This window comes from Leucopleurus acutus (genome assembly GCF_964270905.1).
Source record: "Leucopleurus acutus genome assembly, chromosome: 9".
In the NCBI taxonomy this organism is placed as follows: domain Eukaryota; kingdom Metazoa; phylum Chordata; class Mammalia; order Artiodactyla; family Delphinidae; genus Leucopleurus; species Leucopleurus acutus.
The window spans coordinates 21,424,073-21,438,386 of NC_139144.1; the positions used below are offsets into that span (position 1 = coordinate 21,424,073).

The following is a 14,314-nucleotide window of genomic DNA, read 5'->3' on the forward strand; positions in this document are numbered from 1 at the left end:
GAAAACAAAACCAAAAATAAACAAATGGGACCTAATGAAACTTAAAAGCTTTTGCACAGCAAAGGAAACCATAAACAAGGCAAAAAGACAACCCTCAGGATGGGAGAAAATTAAGTTGCCCTTAAGACACCTCAAATGAGCTATGACAATCTAATATAATCAAGGGTATCTTAGAATAGTTTTCTTAAGTAACTGCCTTGGATTAGAAATTTGTGTATTCTCATTACCTTGCCAAGAACTAGTCCTTTTTAAGGATCAGTGGAAAGCTATGATGATTTTCAAATGACTTGAATTAAAATTCTTGATCAGTCACTCTTTAGCTATGTGACCCTCAGTCTCTCTAGGCTTCTCAAGAAAAAGGGGTAAAAGATCTACCTGCAGAGTTGCTGTGCAGAGAAAATAAGATATGTAAATACACTGTAGATACTCATTTATGGATGTCAGTGTTGTGCCTCTTAGAATTAAAGCTATGAAGTTTATATTTTCCAATGCAAAGATAATTTAATCAATTCCAGTCAAAATATCGTTGGCTACCAAGGACATACAAATGGTGAAAGAACACGTGAAAGAACAAATGGTTAAAGAATGTATCTGTTTAAAATATTTACTTTTGGGCTTCCCTGGTGGCGCAGTGGTTAAGAATCCACCTGCTAATGAAGGGGACATGGGTTCAAGCCCTGGTCCGGGAAGATCCCACGTGCTGCAGAGTAACTAAGCCAATGTGCCACAACTACTGAGCCTGCGTTCTAGAGCCCGCGAGCCACAACTACTGAAGCCCATACACTTAGAGCCCATGCTCTACAACAAGCGAAGCCACTGCAATGGGAAGCCCACGCACCGCAACAAAGAGTAGCCCCCACTCGGCGCAACTGGAGAAAGTCCATGCGCAGCAACAAAGACACAACACAGCCAAAAAATAAATAAATAATAAATAAATAAATACATTTAAAAATTTACTATCAAATCTTAAGTCTAAAATAAGAGTACTTTAATTTCTAAGTATCTAACAACCTACAAAGTCAGCAAGAGACCAAAATGAATAAAAAAAGGAAAAATACTTTCCATGTTTAAACCGTTTACTTTTATGGAATTTTTCCCAGTCCTTTGATCCCAGGGCTTACAGTATTCAAAGATCAGCTTCCCCCTCTTCATATGTTAATATAAAAACAAAAACCAAAACCTAGAAATGGAGGACTGGTGTATTACTACTAGAGAGTTGAAACTTAGAGAAAAAGTCTATGCATCTTACTCAAAAATGAATTATGGCACTAACAGATCTAAGTCTCTATTAGAAAAGCTTTTAGAGGCATATAATCACTGAGAAATTTTACAATAAAGAAAAAAATAAAATGTCAAGAATGAAGTTGGTAGATACAACGAGTTCTATAGTGGCCAGTATATTTGCTATAAGACAGGCTGCACCCACTTTCACTTTCAAACTTCATTGTAAAGACCTTTATGTGAAGAGATTAAATGAAAAATAATCCACATGTACTGAGCTGACCAGCCACTCTTATAAAAGTCATTTGAACACGAAGAAAGAAGTTGCTGTGTGAAATCAGGGACCGAATTAGAAATACTTTTGCCCAAATCCATAATGAACAACTTACTTCAATCTATAAGAAGCATAAAACTGAAACTTCTTCTAAGTGATAGTTTAGGCTATACCAGCAGAATGTCTTCTGAAATCTCCACCATGACTCTACATAAAATTTAAATGATAAATATCACAGCTTCTCAGATACTCTCAAAGTAAATACACAACAAAAGAACTTTCGTGTTTTGGCACAACCACACCACATCCATAAAATCTGCCAGTTTTAACACGAAATTAAAAAATCATGCAGTTACTACATTAATGTATAACTAAAAAGTTACTACTAACATAGAGCAACTAGGTTACAACATACCAAACAATTACAGGCTGAAATTTGAAAATGAAACAAACTGATCCCAGGTATATTGGACAACACAATCATCAGCTATTTCCCTTAGGAAATATGTGCAAGATCAGCAAGCCAAAATTAGTAGCTACCATGATGCTTCCACATAGAGGGCATTCAACTATCTGCCACTAAATGAATCTAATATATAATACTATCAGAGTTAGAAAGGTCCTAAAGAAGAGTACAATTTAAATCTCACAAGATAACAAAGGCTATTGGATCTTAACATATCAATGTATCTGTTAAATTCTAGAGACAAATGAAATCTGTCATTTCATCTAGGTAGGGTCATATAAACCCCATTGGACAAACCTGAGTCTAATTTTGAAAGAACATTTTTAGATCTACAAGATACTAAATGAAAAAAGAAAGTTACAGAATGCAGTTAAGATCCATCCTGTTTTGGATTAAACATTGAAATCAGGATTTATATACAAAAAATAGGGACTAGAAGTTTGAGTTCATCAAAGTCAGTCATTTAACATGGAGAATCACGAAAAAATTATATATAAATATATATTATTATAAAGACTGTATTTTTAATTTATAATATCATTCATCAATATTTTGGTGTCCAGCCGAAATATTTTTTGAATATGGCTCCCCTAATTCGTATTCTGGGTTCTCATTCTTGTAGAAACCATATCTATAATGTATTACCTATGGTTTTTGGTTTTAGATTATTCCAAGGTAAGAAATCACCTAGACACTTGTGCAGCCGTGTGAATGTAGACTTCCTTCTAGATTTTTTCTTATTTTTCCCCATAATCTTTTTTTTTTTTTTGCGGTACGCGGGCCTCTCACTGTTGTGGCCTCTCCCGTTGCGGAGCACAGGCTCCGGACGCGCAGGCTCAGCGGCCATGGTTCACGGGCCCAGCCGCTTCGCGACATGTGGGATCTTCCCGGACCGGGGCACGAACCGGTGTCCCCTGCATCGGCAGGAGGACTCTCGACCACTGCGCCACCAGGGAAGCCCCGCCATAATCTTTTAGTTGTCTTACCAATACCTAACTTGACAATTTTCTTCAGCAATTAATTTGCCTTTATCAAGTTTTCCAAAGCATTTAACTTAGTTTTCATTTAAACAACTCTCTCTTCACATTCACTTATCTCTGTTTTATGTAATACCTAACTAATATAAACACGAGACAAGTACAATGGGATTAGCCAATTTGGGAACAAACATGACTATTGTGAACATTCAACTCAACTAGTGGCAGCAGCACAGAGTAGTTTATTTACATCATTCAACATGTAATGGGCATCCGTAGTTTTTACAGAAGGAATATTAATCCTGAAGGTTGGTTAAATGAAGGTTAAAGAAACTTCTACAGCATCTACATAAAACACCAAAAGAAAAATACAGAAATTAGAAACAGTCATCACCTCAGCATAAGAGAGAAGCTAAGGATGGGAGTCAGAGACTCACTTTTTTCCTGAAACAACTATAGCAGCAACAACTTATAGAGCTTACTAAGATTTTATACGTATTAACTCATAGAATTTCAAAACAACTCTATATCAACTATATTCCAATTAATAAAAAAGACTCTATAAGATAGGCTCTATTATTATGTTCACTTTGCAGATCAAGAACCTAAGGCACAGGTAAGTAACTTGCCCAAGGTCACTTAGGAGTACAACTTAGTTTGAATGCAGTCAAATTAAAGCAGCGTGGTTCGAAAGTTTCTACTCTTCACCCCTCTGCAATACTGCCTCTAAAGAAGTACTGAGTTCTTTTAATAAGCATATATTAATTACCTTCATAATCTTAACAATTTTAAGGAGTAAATAAGCATGTCCTAATATATCACTCCCCAAGGGTAATTTTTCAGTGGCTCTTCCATAAAAGCCACTCTTTTATCCTGGCATTCAAGACTCACCACAACTTGATCCCAATTGGTACTGCTATAATTCCAATCCAAGACTCTTCTAGAAACCAAGAGATCATCTTGAATTGGGATACAGAAAAGCACAAAATATAGAGTCTGACACATGACACTGCACAAAGACCAGTATTTCCTCATTTAGAGAATCCAGAAGCCTGGCTTCTCAAGAGAAGAGTCAGCATGGTTTCAGCATGGAAAAGTATAAAGCACCAAGCATCAGGATCTAAATTTTAATTCTTGATCAACCATAATCTAATATGATCTTGGGAAAATTATTTAACCTCCCTAGGGCTGAGTCTACCTGTAATATAAAAGAGCTAAAATAGTGTAAAAATCAGCTGAGACTAGTACTCAAATGCAAATTCAAGGCCCCTCCAGATGTGGTTATGTAGGTCTGGAATGGGGCCCAAGAACGTTCATTTTAATAAGCACTCCATGTAAATGATACATGTGGTCCCTGGGCCACAATAAGAATATTTAAACAAAAGATCTCACAAGTCAATTATAACTCTAGTTTCTTAACTTTAGTCAATAGGGTGCTACTTTACATGTCCAGATTGGGGGTCTGGGCCTAAAAGAAAATCCTCTAATTCATCATGGGACTTGTTTTTGCACCTTTCCCTCTATACTTTTTTAAAACAACGGGCTAAGATTTGGTAATGCTACAAATTGAACTTTCCTTCTCTTAAGATACAGTTGGATACAGTTGATTCAAATGAGTTTTAAGTCAACAAAGCACCTGTAGAATGCTACAAATCCACTGTATCATCTTGTTAATCCTCACTATTCTCAAATATGATCATCTTAATTTTTCTCAGAAGGGAATTTAAGTTTTACAGAATAAAATCTCCACTAAGTATTCACAACACTTTTCTTCTACCAGTCCCTCTGAAAATTTCCCAAGAAATTAAATTAATAATTTTCATTCAATATGTTTCCCAGGACCTGAATCAGTATAACATTCAAATTATCATCCAAATTCACTACCAATATTTTGCTATCAATGAAAGGAAATATGCCAAATTGATAAAAGTGTCATCACAATGTAATTAAAGTCTGAATATGTGTTTTGTTTCTTGTCCCTTTCTTGTTCTTCTGAACTTCTTTACAATGAGTATGTATTTCTTTCATTACAAGGTTCCAAAAATCATACACTGCTTTGACCTAAGGGTTATAGATGTTTGATGCTCTGCTGTATTACCAGCTTACCAACCCCTTTTTAAAAAGCATTGACTTGTGTATATGGGAAAAAAGAACCTGTCTCAATGATTTCAGGAAAAAATATTTTAACTTTAAAAAAATTACTTAAAGAATTTTTTTAATGGAAGAAGGGAAATAGCACCACAATTAAAATATGTATTTTTAGCCTTGTGTTAGAAATCATACTGCTAGCATTAGTAACAAATCATAAACCTAAACAACTGTTAAAGGCTCATTTAGCAATAATTCTAAAAACTGAATGAGGAATTGGAACTATATCATTTAAAATTTTTTTTAACAATCTAAGTACTTAATTTCTGTGTTCTGAATTTCAAATTAGGCTAGATTCAAGAAACTATTTTAAATCCCATTTGTGTGGAAAACCGTGCAGGAATACTATTGATACTATCTAAATTACCTACACTTTTCTTCCTTAAAATTCATTTATTTGTTGTGATTACAAAAGCAACCTATATGCGTTACAGAAAAACCAAAATGGAAAAAGAAACTCCCACAATACCAATTACCCAGAAACAAACCGCTGCTAAAAACCTTGGTAAATGTGCAGTTACCATAGTAAAAACTTATTCAGGTAAGAATCATCAATAGACACTAAATCTAAGAGAGGAAAGTCTCATGAGGAACAGGATATTTACACAATTTCAAAATATCTCCCCACAAATTACTTAATAATGGCAAAATGAGAAACAGTAACTATACAATGGAGAAACTCCTCAATACCTTTACCAAGCAATCGAAACGAACATACTGGTAGTGGGCAAACATCAAGTGCCTCCAGATGAGAGAAAAACACATATTACTTATCTAGTGTTCCAGCCCAAAGTGTAAAATCTGAATTTAATTATGAAGAAAACTTAGACAAACCCAAATTGAGAGGAACTGAATAAATATCTAGCCTACCAATGTTATGACAAAAGACTGAGGAACTCTCTTTCAGACTACAGGAAACTAAAGAGACCTAAGAACTAAATGCAATCTACGATCCTGGATTAGCTACTGTACCAGAAAAATATACTAATAAAGGGCATAATTGGGACAACCGATGAAAATGGAATATGGACAATAATCTAGAGAAAAGTATTACACGCATGCTATATTTCCTGAATTTAACCACTCTGGTTACCTAAGAAAAGATGCTTGTTCTTAGGAAATGCATACTTAAGTATTAAGGGCTCTAAGAGGGCATGATGTATGCAATATACTCTCAAATGGTTCAGAATTTTTTTTTTATACGTACAGAGAGAACAGTATGTAGTGACAAAATGTTAAAAATCAGGGGATCTGGGTGAAGGATATAAGGCAAGTTTATACCATTCATGAAACTTGTCTGGAAGTTTGAAATTATTACAAAATAAAAAATTAACACCTAAAAAAAACCCGTTTTTTTGGAAACATTGGTCAACATTCATATATATATTTATATATATATATATATATATACACCATATTTGCATTTTTAAGCTAAAAAATAGGATCATCATTTGATATTAATTATTTAGTTTTAGAGGCCCTCCAAGGTATATCTGAGTATCTGTGGGAAAAAGGCAATTATTTTCAGATGAATTAGAGGTGTTTTTCTTTTGCTCTCCATACAAGGAAACTACTCCCCCCCCCACACACACACACCCATACCTTAAATACTCACCCCACTACCATCTCCTTAACCAGTCACAGCTAATTAGAGGGATCAAGATGGAGAATACTGGTTCTCTGACACCTTGCCAATTCCTGTAAGGCCCAACTGTACTTTTTCAAATAAGTTCTGTGAGATTTCCCTACAGCCTTATAACAAATCTTTTACTTTAGCTACTTGGAGCTGATTTCTGTTCCTTGCATCCAAACAAATCCTAAAACAGTAGGCTTTTGAGAAATAGAAACAAATGGTGCAAGGGAAACAGCAGCTACTCAAATTAGTCTTTTGTCTGTGCCTCAAAAATAGTGTTTAGGTAGGGGTTTAATGCTAAAATGTAATAAAGCTGTGTCAAATTCAACCAATTATGCAGCTTCATTTAAAGAGAAAAGCAAATAATTCCAAAAGGAACAATCTTACTTTCTCAAGAAGAATTACTATGTATCAGACCAACCGCAGACCCTACTGCCCGGCCATCAATTTATGGCTACCAAAGTATCTTCCCATCTTGAGACTCCCCTGGTGGGGCGGGGTTAAGAATCCGCCTGCCAAAGCAGGGTACACAGGTTCCATCCCTGGTCCAGGAAGATCCCACATGCTGCGTAGCAACTAAGCCCATTTGCCCCAACTACTGAGCCTGTGCTCTAGAACCCACGAGCCACAACTACTGAGCCCACGTACACCTACAGCCCGTGCTCCACAACAAGAGAAGCCACCACAATGAGAAGTGCACACACAGCAATGGAGAGTAGAGAAAGCCCACACATAACAAAGAAGACCCAACGCACCAAAAACAAGTAAATGAATTAATTTTTAAAAACTGTCTAATCATCTTTTGCCACATGATTAAAGATGAAATGGGTTTTCAAATTCCTGAAACTTGTCTTTCTTTAAATGACATACAAAATAAGAGGAATGCAAGAGGTCTCTCTGTAAAATCAAAAATAGAAACTATGACCTCATTATTAGTCTGTGATATAAGAAAAAGTATTAGAAGGGCTTATCTTTCTCACAGATAGTCTCCTGATATGTGAACTTCTGAAAAACAAACCTGTGTTTTCCAGACAGTATCTTAAGTGATAATGGTTAATTTCTACCACATTCCTCACTTTTTGCCAAAAACCATTTTGACACTAGGCTTTACCTAATTCTTACACCAAACGGTGAGAAAAATGGAAAACATATAGCTCTAAAGTTTAAACTTATTTAGTTTAAATTAACTTATCATGGAAAATTTTGTTAAAGTCTTTAAATAAAAATGTTTTAAGTACTTTTTGAAAATAAAACTCAAAAAAGATTTTAAAAAGTTTTTAATTTTCTGGTCTCAGATAAAATGTTAGATAACATAATTATGTGAACTTGAAATTATCTTATAAATACCACAAACCAAAACTAACTCAATCCCACTGTTATATTACTTAGCTTCTGCCACAGGCTCAGACCTTAAATGGTGCACCCGTGTTGGTTATAACACAGGTGTGATTACTCAATATTATCTTTCTCAATAATAAACCTCAGGACCAAGAATGTTTATACGTTTGGATTAACTCTAAACTGCTCGATCATCTAAGAGTTAGTAGAAAATTATCTCTTCTCCAGTTGTATAAAGAAAGCTGTACTTATCATTTCGTATCTCATGTTGACCTGTATATAGGTCCTTCCTTAAACCCAGATTTCACATTTGAGATAGTTTTAAAACGCAAAAATAGGTATTTTAATTTAAAATGATTGACAAGTAATTATTTACTCATTAAATTATAAATTATTTACTCATTAAAAAGCACAATCTCTGTTTTGATGGCATCTTAATGCAACACACCAAAGAAGACATCTGTGACTGACCTGTTGCATGGAAAATGTCCAACGTCCCTAAAAGCTTAAATAGTTTTGATAAATAACCAAATGAGATTTTCAACAAAGGTATAAAATTTACCTAACAATACTAACATGGCTTTCCTACACAATTTAAAATAAAATTTGATTTATGAGCTATCCACAAGAACTGAACTGATATCAAGCAAAAATACATATCAAGTAAAATATAAAACTATCTTCTTGATTCTGATTTAAGTAAAAAGCGTTCTGGTTACCAATGGTTAATAAAAACCTCTCATATTCTTAAAGATACAAGTAAGATCTAATTAACCTAGCCTGAGTCACTACCATTTGATTTTTACTGTGGCACTCATCATAAGTGCTCACAATAACAGAAAACAATTTCTTCTGGTCAACTCCTACCTCTTTACAAAATACTCATCCTTAAATTGCAATGGCAAGACTGTTACCATTAAATACTGTCTACTTCAAAACTTTAGTGCACTAAAAACAATTTTCAACCACAAATATTGCTCTTCCATATTAAATAAATTTTTAGGTAATACAAAAATATTTTTTCGTTCAATATTAAGGAAAAAGGGTGGGATAGGGAGGGTGGGAGGGAGGGAGACGCAAGAGGGAAGAGATATGGGAACATATGTATATGTATAACTGATTCACTTTGTTATAAAGCAGAAACTAACACACCATTGTAAAGCAATTATACCCCAATGAAGATGTTAAAAAAAAAAATATTAAGGAAAAAAATGAGGCTACTCCCAACATTATTATAAAAGAGGCAGTAAAAAAGAGATAATAAGCCACTCCAATTTTAAACCCAGCCTACAAACTGAATAACATTTACACAGCAATATCTCAAATAGTATCTGTCTTGTTATTTTGCCAGTCAACACAAAAAATAATTTTATCACAAAGTAAAAATAATTCTATATTCAACATTAAAAAGTAAATCTCACAGAATACATGTATTTAACATTTATTCTCACACGTGACAAGGAACAGTCCCTGATCACCCTGAATATCTGAGATGTAAATGTGTTCACTTAACAAAAGCTTTAAATTGAACAAAAAATTGGGCACCTACTATCTGCTAAGAATGAATCCTTTGGAGATAGAAGCTATTTTATATATTATTAAAATATTTAAAAAAAAATAAACATAATGTCTCTTAAGAAGATTCCATACTAATATTCCTTAAGCAGTCTTTTGATAGCTCTTCAAAGTCCTGTTGATTTTATACAATACTTTAAACACACAATGGTAGTATACATTTTAAGTCCCAGTAGTAACTTCCAGAAAAGAAGAGCTGTTAGGATTTATAAAATACATTTTAAAAAATAAAACCATAACCTTCTTTAAGAGTTTGATGCATAAAAATGGGCCATATTATTCTTAGAAATAAGAAACCAATTTAATAAGTTCTAATTTCACTAAGACCACTACAGTATATATTGAGAGGAAGAGTTTCTCCTAACTTATTAATTGGCTTTTTGCCTCACTTCCTCATTTTTAGATTCAAGAAATCCTAGAGCTTACTGCGGTATATATGGTAAAAATTCTCCGGCTGGAAGCAGTGAGGAAAACAGACGAGGCAAAATTGTAGAAGAGTTATCAGAGACCTAAAGACTTGAAGAGAAATGGGAAGTCCTGTAAAAGTTCTAAACTTAAATTGAGATCGAAGGGGTCCTGTAACTTATACTGACAACAAAAGGGAAGCATGATCAAAATGTGGTCTCTAAAATTTGCTCTCCAATTACATTATGATCTTCTACAAATCCACTTAAACAGATAAACAACTAATCCCTCAAATTCAGCTATTCTAAGAACAAAGACCATTTGACTAGTTTTGCCCCAAGGCACCAAATGTTTCAAAACTCTCTGGGAACAAAAATTATGCCTCACCTTTTAATAAATTTGCCTTGACAATCCAAAACATAGATAGTCAATTGGGGTATACATGAATAAAAAGCAAACATTTACAACCATGTTATTTATAAAGTACAATATACAAAAAATAAATAAAAAGCCAGACTCACTTTATAGGAACCAAAAACATATCAATACAAACAAAAAGAAACAAACCACAAAGCAATGAAGCAGGCCAGTATGAAGAAAGCTCGTACGAGTGAAGGCAGCTTTTCTTATAATTTCTAACTTGATATTGTTTGTTTGAAGCCAAATAAATCCAAATGCCTTATAAGTCTAGACGTGATCAAGGTCAAGATCAACAAAAACGTGTATAAACAGTGTTCCCTCCTCTGGCTATATAAATCAAGTTTTCCCAAGAGTATACTAATTACCTACATTAGATAGTAAGTTTAAAGTACCAACCTTCTGAACCACAGATCTTAACCACTTAGTCTATAAAATAAATGTACAATCTTTACACAGCAGTTAGGGATCTGAATTATATGATCAGTCAGAGCATATGACAAATGAGTACTGACCCCGAGTCCCTACACAAACTTTTCCACCACCCACCAACACTTCATCTTATAAAATATTTCAAAGATTCTAAGTAAAGTTGTATGCTCAGTCTTCCATGATAAAACTCCCTAAGCCGGTAACTTCTACTATTATTTTGTAAATTACAAAATTTTCATCAGTCTAATTTATATATGAACTTCATAAATCTCTTATTCCACTGTAAGTATTTTAGAGCAGAATTTACAATGAAATAAGAGAATCATGAAAGGGTGTAACCTCTCCAACCTTTTTAAGTACTACTGGATTGAAAGGCACTCATCTTCCAGTTGCTCCACAATCAGAATGGTCATTAAATGCCATTAATAGCCCACTCTTAGCTCACTGCTTACTTCAGGCCAAAAAAGATCAACTTCCCACTACAGAGATGAATTCTAATCATTCACACTTTAAAAAATAAAGTTAAATGACGTCATTTAATTTTCTGCCCCAATCTGTAAGATTTTGAAAATAGCATAAAATGGATTCAAAACCCTGTTATGATATGGCTTTTATTTAAAGTCTATTAAAACAGACTAAATTCCACATCCCATAATGGGTAAATAAACGGGCATGTTTGGGAAGGAAAAATATCAAGAGCTAGAGCCTTACTTTTTTACTTACATAATTATAACAGAATGCTGTAAGACAACTGTAAGGGAGCAAAGCATGCAGCTCCACTTTATCAAATACACAACTTACAAAATTCCTCAGGAATGCTTAAATATATGGGAAAAATGGATGCCAAATATAATAGAAGGACAAGCATCTCCACACCCAGTGAAGTAACAGGTTTAGGCTTGTTTGTACAGCTCCCTAAAAATCTGAAAGATTACAAAAACCAAAATTCACAAAATTGGTCAAAAGTTGGATGGGAAACGTTCCACTCTAGACTAAAATGCCTAATCACACAAAATAGGTTGTACTTACACACTTACTAAACATTTTAATTTACTTTGGCTTATTGAATAAAAGACGCTTTGGATTAAACCAAACAAAAACTATTATTTGCCCCTAAATAATTTTTTTTACTATGTAAGAGCACCTGGCCTCACTACTGAAATTTCTATTAAAGACACCTGAGTGTTTTTATTTTTTCAAAAGTGGTGTCATTTTATTTGCCTCTCAGGAAAAAGCCATAAAATTAATCAACTAAGACACAGCATTGTAATTTGCAGTAAAATCAACACATCTCTGTAAACGGTTTGGGGAAGAAAAAAAGCCCAGCCTTTTCATGTAAACATAATAAGCCTGTAATATGCTGCAGACAAACGCACTGCAAGGGGTGTGGAGGACCCGAGCTGATTAGATTACCACAACATCAGCCTGGGGCCGCCATTTTTAGAATCTGTAAAGGACAAAAGAGGGAAATTTCACTTTTTACTGCCCATCTCGGAGATTAAAGGAAAAAATGGACTGTTTTCCAATTAGGTATTGATGTCTCCACCCCAGAGTTGAATGCACCTCACTTAATTCTCTTCAAGGTCTCCAGAACTCCAAACACCTTACGTTATTCACATCTCTAAAAAGGGGGGAAACAGGCAAAACGGGGTTTACTCTATAGCCACTCTAGCGATTTCCCTTTGCCTTGAAACTGCATCGTTCTTAAGACAGAGTCTAGCAAGAACGGATCTCAACGGAGCTAAGGCCGGTGGAAGAGAGCCCTCCGGATTTGTTTTCTCTCTCCCCCTCCCCCGTTTAGCACAGTGAACCGTTTGTTTCTCTTCTGTGTCTGCTGCCACAGTGTTCGTGCCAATCCCTTGGTCAAAATCAGCTTCCCTGAAATGTGCCATATTGTGGCTTCTAAGCCTCCGCTACAGTAAAGGACGGCGATAATGCAAGAGGAGGGGGGGAGGAGACTGAGAAGGCTGGGTACTGGGGTGACCACCTCAGGGGCGGTTTTACCCTCTCCTGGAGAGGATGAAGAGCTGTCTCGTTCTCCCACAAAGGGAGATACCCAGGGCGTTCTTTCCACCCCCTTCGTATTTATGAGAAAATTAAACCTGAGACTGCCAGGCAAGAAATGGAAGCAGCAGAAAAAAATGGGGCCTAGACGGGTTCCCAGCACCTGAACAACATGCGGTAGAGGACAGGGAGAGCTGGCAGCTCCTGGGACCACTTCAACACAAACCCTACTAACAGTCACAAGCCTCCCTCCTCACACAAGCGGCCCTAACCCGCAGCCAGCTAGGAGCGCGCCCCCTCCCTAACTCCCACTCTCAAGGGGGTTTAACTGCCAATTTCCCATTCCCCAACCCTAAAACCCGCCATAATGTTCCCTTTCTAGGGACAGAGAAGATAAAGGATAAATTCGATTCAAACAACCAACGTCTTGCCCCCGCCAAGACACCTGAGAGCCAACGTCGACCCCCCCCACCGGAAAGATAAAGATGCGAAAGCCCCCTACCCCTGGAAACACACGTCCCTCCACCCCGCAAACCCCATGAACTCCCAAGGAGACGACAGGCACTGACCTGTGATGTTCACACACCAGACACCCGAACCCCGTTATTTGCTCGACCCTCAAGGAGTCTGTCCAAACCTCCGCGGTCGGACGACCCCCCGACAGCAGCCACTGCGGACTCAGGACCCGGCTCCACACACCCCCTCCCCAAACAGCAGCGCGCAGCCTCTTCACCAGCAACCGAGGAGTAGGGGAGGGGGCACCGAGAAAGTCAACAGGAACGCAGAGGCGACGGCGAGGCTGCTCAAGAGTGTCTATGCCCCCTCTGTTGCCGCTCCCGAACTCAGGTACCGTCTCGGACTCGGCCCCCTGCGCCCGCTCAGTGTCACTGCCTCTCGCTCTGGGAAAATGGCGGCTGACGGCGGCGGCGGCCGCGGCGGCGGCGGCGGCGGCGGCGGCGGCGGCGGCGGCAAGTGCACGGGGCCCGCCCGCCCCGCTCCGCAGGGGCAGAGGGGGAGGGGACGAAGCTGTCCGCCGCCATTTTGCTTGTGGGCTGCCGCCCGCCGTTCCCTCTCCACCGCGGCTAGAAGACAGCCAACTGGAGGCAGAGCGGTGGACAGAATCGCCGTCTATTTCACAAGAGATGCATTCAACAATTCACCGAAGGTTTGGGAAAGTTTCGGTATTTGATGGGATTGGTTCTTTATCCCCTTTCCCTGAGTAGCCCTCAAGTCTGGATATCGGTGAGCTTGGGCGCGCCACTGCTGGGTGGAAGGATAATGATTGGAGGCCCTGGAAAGACACCCCACCCCATGCACTTTCTCCCACTCCCAAAACCACCTCAGCCCTGGTCTGCCCTTCTCCCTCCCCCTCCTCAGTCTAGCCTCCAGCGCGGGATGAACTCGGTTGGGGTGTCACTCGACGC

The 14,314-nt window shown here is 37.3% G+C and overlaps 1 protein-coding gene across 5 annotated transcripts in view; it reads right to left on the bottom strand.

Annotated features, from left to right (window-relative positions):
• Positions 1-13,796, bottom strand: part of KMT2E (lysine methyltransferase 2E (inactive)) — a 99,331-nt gene extending 85,535 nt beyond the window's left edge. For 4 of the 5 annotated variants that reach the window (XM_082846744.1, XM_082846746.1, XM_082846739.1 and 1 more), the window contains exon 1: positions 13,460-13,796. The gene's annotated coding sequence lies outside the window, so the exon portion shown is untranslated. Of the gene's footprint in view, positions 1-12,362; positions 12,508-13,459 lie in introns of all 5 variants that reach the window. The other variant, XM_082846740.1, reaches the window with a different exon arrangement.
• Positions 13,797-14,314: the final 518 nt, after the last annotated feature.